Raw genomic sequence first — 9,864 nt, 5'->3', positions numbered from 1 at the left:
CCTTCCCTTGGGGGTGGGTGAGGCCTCTTAGGGGTGTCTAAATGAGACCTGAGGCAGCTAATGCCTCCCAGGCTGTTTCTGACAAATTATGGGGGTTGAACCAAGTTTTGTTCTAAGAATCCACACCCGCCCTCCCCCATCCTGCAATAGTCAGCCATTCTTTCTAACCCCGTATACCAACACTGGCTGTCCCGTTTCTTTGTTGTAGTGCTGTCACCTGCCTTGCCACTTGTTGCAGTTTCCGAAGTTAAGGCTTTGAAGGAGAATAATAGCAAACAAACAGATGTACAGCATTCTACAGTTTACAAAGCCTACTTCCCCCTCCTATTAGTCACACCTCTGCAGCCGCCGTTTCCTGCTGACCCAGAGGTGCTCGTTCTAGCCAGGAAATGGTGGTCAGAGCCCCACGTAGGCAGCACCAGCTCCGTCACCACCTCTTCTGTGTGCAGCGTCTTGATGGCTTAGATCCTAAGAAGTAACTTCCTGGTCTTGTCCCTACACTCAGGGCTCTTTTTACCCCCCGAGGCCCTAGGGGCTATATCCTGTCAGTAATTCTCATTGCAGGCTTCCTCTGTTTGTGTATTCCCACCTGCTCACTTCTCGTCAACAGTAGACACTATGGCCTCATGGCCCTACTTTCCTGGGACTATGGGGAGCTTGCTGGGCAACACTTCCTATCATCCTGGAGGATATTGTCCAGAAAAACCTGCCCTTCCTGGCTAATCCCCTCCCTGGAAAGAATTTGCCCCTTCTGGAATGCCTTTGCTTGTTGGGAAGGAAAAGATGTGGGAGAAGCCCCTTCGCAGACCTGCTGAGAAAACACACAAGTTTCTGTTTCCTGAGGGCTGGAAAACAGGCTGGAATCGAGTCCTCACAGGCAGATAGCCAAGGTCGGGGCCCATGTGGAGTCCAGCTGTGGTCATGGGCTGAGTGATTACTGGATGGGCTTTATGTGTATATGTAGGTGCAGCTGGGTGACTTGTGCCCAAGTTGAGGATCTGGCTAGCCTGGGAGCTTGCAGCCTGCCTGCCCAGGGCACCCCCAGAACAATTACCAAGGCTTCACAGAGCTCCAAAGTGTTCCATCTAAACCTTGGACCTGCCTACACCGCCTCCCTCCCTCGAGATGCACTTTCTGATCTGGGAGTTGCCATCTGCTGGTGCCTTGTTATTGCAGTCAGGTCGCATTCACCTACATTCATCTAGGGAAGCACTGTGATAAAAAGCATGGTTCTAGATTCGGGTCCCATCTTTGCTGCTACTTGCTGCATGGCCTTATGTACATCACTAAACCTTTCTGATCCGTGTCCTCATCTATACAGAGATAATCATTATAATACCTACCTCAGAGGGTTACTGTGAAGGCTGCATAAGGTGCACAGCACGGTGCTTGGCACACAGGGAGTGCTCAATAAATGCTGGTCATTATGTTGTCATCGTCCTCACCCTCATCCTCATCATCATCATCATCACTATTTTACCCACAGTTCATGGCAAGGTTCCTAGAGTATGATAGCTATAAAATGAACATTTGTTGAATGAATGCATTTTTTTTTGTATGTGAGCGAACTCTTCTAATTTGAATTGCTACCAATGCACAAAGTTATACCTGAATAAAATGGCACAGATCCTTTATCAGCCAAGGCCTAGACCCGAGTGCTAACTAGAAGGAGAGAAATGGGGAATAGCCAGAAATGCCCACAGAAGGGCCAGCTAGCACGGGGATAAGCTAGCTACCTACGGGCTCCAGGCACCATGGAGAAGTGACCCTCAGGAGTAGAAGTTGGCTGTGTTCACCTGCCATATTCTAGACACATTCTTAAGATTGTCTAACTTCCTGGGGAAATGGTTTCCTGGGGTGGCCCCAAGCCAGCTGCTCAGCCACTGCCTCTAGGTCAGACGACTCGGCCACTCTTCCTCCTTTAAGGGACCTGCATCTGTGCTCATTTTCCATTCACAAAGGACCCTTTTTAGCGTGGGAGCCCAGAATGTCTTCTTCCTCTCAAAGGCCCAGGGAAGCCCACTGTCTCCAGTGATGAAGGATGTTGAGTTTCCTTAAGCCTGAATCTTAGAGTTCCCTGGAGTGGTCTGGGAATAAAAGCCAACCGCACCCAACAGTTGGATCCTTCCTCCCCTGGCAAGTTCTAGCAACATGGCGGCAGGCAACAATGTCTTATTCTGGCATTTCTTCCTGCTTCCTTCCTTCCTAGTAACACTGCAGCCTTCAGCAATGTCACCTTGGTCTCGGACTGGCTTTAGGAAGCCAGATGTGGCTTTGGGACAAAAGCCTTTGCACCAGCAGAGTGGGAGTCATTTAGAACCATCTAAGAGGAGTGAAAAATTTGTGATTTAGAGCACAGGTGACTCACCTTGAGACTTTGTTCCACTGTATCTTGCTGGAAAAATCAGAAATCTTCCTTGAGCATCAGTGGCTCTGTGATAGCCCAGGGACAATGATGGAAAAGAATGTGTCTTCTGCAGTCATTAGGTACAGTAGCGAGTTAAACATGTTGGCCACATATCTCTCCTGTCTTAAAAAAATTTCCATTTATTCTAATGGTTACTGAGAAAGGCATGTTAAAGACTTTACCCTGTGACTGTGGATAGATTGATTTATCTATTTCCCCATGGAGTTCTGTCACTTTTTTGCTTATGATTTTGAAACTGTTTTTAGGTGCATACAAATCTAAAACTGTTATATATTTTGATTTATGATCTGAACCTTTTGTCCTTACAAAGTATTCCTGTTTTTCATTCTAACGCCTTAAAGTCCATCTCGCCTAATGTTAATATAGCAACATCAGCCTTCTTTGGGCAGAATGTGTGTAGCTTATTATTCTTTTAGTTCATAAAAATATATTGTAATTATTGATGTATTTGAATTTATAGCTACCATCTTATTTTGCACTTCCTATATGTCTCTTGTTTACCCCACATTTAATTCAGTATTTTTTTTTCTTTTGTCTGTTACATCTTCTTCCCTTCACTGATTAGAAAATTACACATCTGTCTCTATTCCTTTAGTGGTAACCTTAGAAATAACAAATTCTTTTTTCAGTTTAACCAAGTCTTAACTTTATCCAAGGTTAATCAATATCTTTACCCTTCTCTTGAAAAACACACTTAATACCTTAAGACGTTTCAATTCCCTTCGCCTTCTTTTCAACAATCAACTTTATTAGGTTATCATTTACACACAATAAGCTTCACTCATTTTAAGAAAACTTTTCAATAGGTTTTGATAAATGTATATTGTTATGTAACTACCACCGCGATCACGATATAGAACTTCTCCGTCAACCCCAAAGTTCCCTTGTGCTCTCTCGTTCCGCCCCAGTCCTTGGCAACTATTGAACTGCTTTTTGTCACTATAGTTTTACCTTGTATAAGATTTCGTATAAACAGAACCATATAATATGTAGCCTTTTGTGTCTGGCTTCTTTTGCTTAGATGATAGTTGAGATTCATCCAAGCCGAATGTATCAGCGGTCTGTTTCTTTTTATTGTTAAGCCCTCTTCATTTTTTTTGTGTGGATCCAAATTTTCACCTGGTATTATTTTCCTCCTGCCTGAAGAACTTTGTATTTCATATTTCTTGAAGTGCAGATAAATTCTCCTGGATTTTGTCTGAAAGCCTTCATTTTTGAAAGATATTTTCATTGGCTTTAGTAAGTTGGTAAGTTTTCTTTCAGCAATTTAAAGATTTTGATTTATTGTCTCCTGCCTTGTACCGTTGCCGATGAGAATTCTGCCATAATCTTAATTTTATACGTTTGTATAGAATATCTCTTTTCTCTGGCTGCTTTTAAGATTTTCTCCTTATCACTAGTTTTCAGCAACGTTGAGTATGATGTACTTTGATATGTTTATCTTTATTCTGCTCGGGGCTCATCAAGTTTCTTGTATTAGTTGTGTTTTAATCAAACCTGGAAAAGTTTTAGCCATTTTTTTCCTTCAAATCTTTTTTCCTTTCTCTCCCGCCTCCCCGCCCCTGGTCCTACCCTTCCTAAGACTGATTACACATATGTGAGGCACTGACATTGACTAATGTTTTATTTTTTTTATTCTTTTTCCTCTCTGTGTCTAATTTTGTTAGTTTCTAATGCTATGTTCTCAAGTCGTCTTATCTTTTCTCCTGCAATATCTAGTTTACTGTTAATCTCACCCAGTACATATGTTTTTTTCAGATTTGTATTTTTCATGTTTATATGGCCTTTAGGTCATTTTATTTTACATACTGCATTTTATCCTCGTTGTATTCATGTTCTCCTTTGCAGTTTTGAATATTTTTATAATGTTTTAAAGTCCTTGATGTCTAATTCTATCATTGCTGTCATTTCTGGCTCTGTTTTTATTGATTGATTTCTTTTCCTCTTGGTTATGAGTCATAATTACTTGCTTTTTTTTTTTTTTTGCATGCTTAGTAATTTTTGATTGGATGCAGGATGTATCTATCAGTCAAGGGCCAGACAAAGACAGAAACCTAATTTGAACAGGGACAATTCATTGCAAATAACCATTAGCTGGCAAAATGTGGTTAACTATTAAAAAGAGTAAAAGAGGACTGTAAGGAATACAGAAGAAACGAATGCAAGAAGCCCTACTTCTTCTTGGGCTGAGAGAGAGTAGACAAGGAAGGAATTAAGAACTTGGAAGAAGTATCCCTACCTCTGCCCCTGCTTAGATTCAGACCTTGTTGCAGAGGGTGCATCTGCCATGTGAACACACAACCTACCAGTGGAGAAGAAACCTGCCAGAAAGTTTGGGCCAGCAATTTTCATAGCAGCAGTCCACTGGGTGGCTGGAAAACTGCCAGATGGGCCATAGCTAGTCTACAGGATCTGCCTGTCAAATAGCCAATAAGCTAGGGTTCCAGCGAGCCAGAGCTGGTCCAGGAAGTGATCTTTGGGGTTTCTAGAGAACCTGTTGGAGAATGAGTGCCACTAGTCCTCCTAAACATCATTGACAGCTATGGGGATAAAACATACCAGAACCAAGAGGAGAAACTTCTTGCAATGGCCTTGTACCATCATCCTTTAAAGACAAAATCTAACATAGCACCAAGTTTTCAGGATTTGGCTCCAGTGTCACAAAGCAGGGCAAAAAAGGATGTCTTTAGAGCAAAGAAACAATAAACTAACATGTAGACGTCTATTTTTTGTTATGGAATGCTGAATTTTGATGGATTCCTTTATGGAGCATTGACATTTGTTCTGGCACATAGTTACTTAGGATCCTTACAATCCTTTCAAGGCTTAATGTTAACATTTGTTCACAGATATCTCCCTCTGTCTCTCTGTCTCTGTCTCTGTCTCTCTCTCTCTGCATGTCCCCATTATTCTGGTAACCTGCCTCACAAATTTTAACCACATTGATATCTCTAGACTCTGTTATCCATCTACTGAACTCAGTAAGACCACTGGGCTCTGCATTATCTGTCCCTGTACTGCAGTCTAGAAAGGGTCTCTAGGCAGTTAGCTGGGACAATTACAAGGCTTAGCTCATTATTTCTCTTCCTTCGGGGCACAGTCCTATGCTGTTCATTTTCCAATGTCTGAAAACAGTTTCTTTCTTCCTTCCTTCCTTCCTTGCCACCTGGACACCTGTGTCGGCAGCCAGCTGCAGAACACTGTGCTCTCCATTGTGGTTCAGGAGCCCTTGGACTTGCAAGAGGCCTTCACCTTCCTGGTGTCCTAGAAGCACGACACCTAGTCCAGTGTGGGCCACGTCATGAAGAGGGCGCTAAGGAAGTTGGGCAGAACCTCCAGGTGGAGCAGCTCTATGAGAAGGCTCCAAATCCCTGACTCCACGTAAGGTAGCGCCTCAAGTCCACTTGCAGATGTATGCCCTTTTAGTGGCATCTGTGTTAGCGACAGGAAGAAAGCTCTAACAATACGGGCATGCTCCGCAAATTAGAACTTCATCATTATTTCGAAATACTTCATATAAAATGTTTGATTGTATTCGCAATCCATTTACATTATCACAAGACGTTTCAACATCACATTTGTCAAAGAAAGAAAAGGAAGAGCTGTGAGATTCATTTAATATAATTTCGAGTGTTATACATTTTTGAATGGTTATAAAATAGTCTTTCATTTTTTTATCAGGTACTTGTGTGAACAAGTTTCCTATCGATAGTGACTTTCAAGAGACCATCATTAAAAAGCCCCCACCAAGAACTGTGTATGACCATTTAATGCGTAAAGCCTGATATTTAAAATACTGCATTCATGGAAGAAAGCTCAAGTTTCTCATTAAATTTTTTGAAAAGATTTGATTGCAAAGTTTTATACATATTCAATATTTAATACTCTCCTTATTCCTTTGTATTCATTTTTCTTACCAAAATTATATAATATAAAAAAAATAATACTACATACAGTTTTTTCACCCAGTTCCCAGTAGATGCTCCCAAGTTACCTCCAGTTTACTCCAAAATGTTATGCAAATTTAACCATATTCTCTGTGTGTTGATGTGTCAAGTACCTGGGGAGTCTCGCTGCAACCCTCTGTGCTCCCCACTTTTCTGAAGTGACTTGGCTCTTTCTACTCCCTAGGAGTAGACTGACAACACCCTCCAAGACTCCCCCAGCCCCAATCTCCCTCCTTTTCCGTGAGCGACTCCTTCTTGAAAGAAAAATCTCAGCTACCTCAAATTGTTGCTATGGCAACCTTAGAGCTGAGAAGAACAGGGTTCACCTGACTTGGGGATGGATTTCCATGGCAGAGCTGCTCCTTTGGGGGTCAATATTATTATGATGATGGGTAAATAGGGTCAGAGAACTCAGAGGCTGACCCAACCTCAGAGCTACTGGGAAGGTCTTGGCTTGGTTTCCCCCAGACAGTTGGCTTCCACACTTTACAGAGGGCCTCAAAATCTCTCCAAAGATTAATTACTCTTAAGGCCACACTTTCTGATCACAACTGATTTCAACTGGAATTTCCTCTAGGGCCCCAGGGGTATATCTTGCCTCATCTCTTGCACTATTAGCAGCTTGAACCTGACTTTGGCTTTCAGAGTTTTGTAGTATGACTTGACTGGTGTAGGTGCTGTGAGCCTTGTGTATGAGCTTTAGAGCCAGAAGGCTGTGGGTTCAAGTCTTGACTCTGTCACTTAGCACATCTGGAATCTTAGGCAGGTCATTTAACCATGCTTAGTCTTGCATACATGTGATGGATTCTTAAAGACCCACCTCATAGAGTGGCCATGTATGAGCTCATATTTTGTCAAGCCGTCAGCCCAGTGCCTGTCATGTAGTAAGTGCTGGATTAATGAGAATTGGTATTATTATCCACACCTCCCACACGCCAATTGTTTCTTTCCTTTCCTTTTTTTTTTTTTTTTTTTTTTTTTACAACAAATCCTACCAGGGACCTGGTTTTTAGGCGGCTGTGGCCTCTTTAGCTCTTCGTGTAAACCCGACTCTCAAAGAAAACAGTATAACAAAGCAGAAAAAGAATATATCAAACTTTGTGCATATAAATGAGTAATTCTGCACAAAACGAGGGTAATTAATAAATGAAACCACTAGGAAATACCCAGGAGAGCTTATTATAGAAAATAACGCTAAAACTGTTATCTAACATCCAGAGCCTCACATTCAGGGTTCTACTCTATTCAGCTTTTTGAAGCTGTGTGGTACCGGTCAGTGGCGTCTGATGACCGACTCTCTGGCTGCTCTCATCGAATGTTATGACTGGAGGGGAATTTAGTCTGTTTTGAAGTTTTTTATTTTTTGGCAGTAGACTAATAATTAGTATCAAATAACATTGAAATTATTGTTTTTGCTGCTCTCTAACCAAATTTTAAAATATTAAATAGTGTTTTAGGTCGAGTTTTCTAGGAAGCAAACTCCAAGACAAGATTAATGTGTAGGATGTTTATTAGGGGGTGTCTGTGGGATGAGCACCCACAGAAGGGAGGGGAGGGAGTAGGCCTGGGTAGAGGGAGAAGTCAGGTTTGGATACAGGTCCAAGGACAGCCCAGGCCAACCCCAAGGGAGTCTTTGCAGCTAACAGTGGTCCATTAGAGTTGTCTGAATGGGCTAGATGGCCAGGTCTTTATCCCAGCAGCCTCTTTGGTCAGTCACTGGATGTGACCAGGAAGGGTATGACCTCCAATGGTGACTCTCCAAAGCCGAGGTAGACACTGAGGGGGCATTCTTGGCAGCAAGTGCACCACACCACACCCCTGAAGGGAGATCTGGTCTGCACATCTCTGTGTGTTCATCACAAAAGGTCAACTGAAGCTGGGATGAGGGCCCAGAGCCTTGCTCGGTCACTCTGGTTGTTGTACTCACTCTTCAGGCACATCTATGGAATCTCACAAGTTAGCAACCCCCAAAATTAAAGCTCAGTCTTCTTCTTTCATTAGTTAGCAAACCGAAGCTCAGATTGGGAAGAGACCTTCTGAAAGTCCCTTGGCGAGTGACTGGCAGTATCGCTCAGTCAGCCCGTTCCCCTTGTTCAGGTATCAGTTCGGATGTTGCCTTCTCTAGCAAGTGTCACTGACTCCTCAGGCTGAATTAGATGCTCCTGTATGTCCACCCCACACCCAGACCTCTGAAGCCTGGTCACTTTCCTGACTCTCCACCAGGCGGTGAACTTTCTGAGGGCAAGGACAATGAATGAGACAGTGAGACGATGACTATCTTTAGGAAGTAATGAATGAATGGACCTAGTTAAGGTCCTAGTCAGCCTAGCCCAGGGAATCTGGGGTTTACCATCAGTCATTCCTGGAGAGAAACATTAAGGCTGTTCCTCTTATAGTCCTTGATCCCTCTCCTCCGGCTCCGAAGCGATGGACCTCCAGGCTTTTTTTGGGCTCAGTCTCAGGAAACTCCGAATTGATTTATGCTCCCTTCTCAGTTCCTGCATCACTGGTCCATGAAAGGATATCTGGATGAATTTCTCTATTACTTCCTTGTCCCATTCTGGCTCTTTTCTCTGCACCCAATGTGCTTGATAAACTTGCTTTTATTTTTATGAGTTTATAAAACCTATATTACTTTATGTGCATGTATTTTATGTCAATAGTGGCATGCTAAAAATCTAATTCTATTTTTTCCCTCTCTCAGCATTATGTTTTTACAGGTCTATCTAGGTTGCTGAGTGCACTTCTAGATTGTTGCCTCTAACTGCCGAATCCACCATATTTATTCCTCCCCCAGCAGTGGAGGCCTAGATTGCTTCTAAACATCCTTGTCCCCCTCTCCCCTACCTTAAACAGCCCCACAGTGGAGATCCTCACCTTCTCCTTCCAGATCTGTGTGACAATTTTTCTTGGATGTATATCCAAGAAAGGTGTGTGTGCATGTTTAATTTAACTAAATAGACTTTCACTTTCTGCTCTTAAAAGGGGCCTGCAATCATCATGCCCCTGGGCTCACTAGACAATGAATTTTCCCAAGCAGAAGATGCTAGAAAATAATTAAAAAAAATTTTTTTGAAGCACTCTCCCAGCCAAACAGAATGCAGGAAATGGATTTAGGCCACTAGAGTTCGGTTTGTACACTCTGAGTTGGAGGCCCAGACCTGAAGTAGCCCTTGCCTGGCCTTTGCACGCAGAGGCCATGCGTTCCTGACAGCTCACCTGTGTCTCTTTAGGGTAGGGTCTGTGTTCACAGTAACAAGCCTTAGTGATGCTTGGGCCCCTCTTCAAACAGTTATTGGGGCAGAGCCCCTGACTCGAGCCTGTCAGTGTGTCTGTTTGTTGTGAGGGAGAACATTGACAGCCTTGCTGACTTATCTCTCTCTCTAACCCCAGTCTTCTTGGACTATCACCTGTCAGGGCTGATGAGATTCATCTGGAGCGAGGTACTCCCTGCTTGCATTCTCCCAGACAGCTCCAGCTTCTGGCTGA

Source organism: Rousettus aegyptiacus, unplaced genomic scaffold (genome assembly GCF_014176215.1).
Source record: "Rousettus aegyptiacus isolate mRouAeg1 unplaced genomic scaffold, mRouAeg1.p scaffold_m13_p_5, whole genome shotgun sequence".
NCBI lineage: Eukaryota > Metazoa > Chordata > Mammalia > Chiroptera > Pteropodidae > Rousettus > Rousettus aegyptiacus.
Note: the sequence above shows the minus strand (reverse complement) of the source record.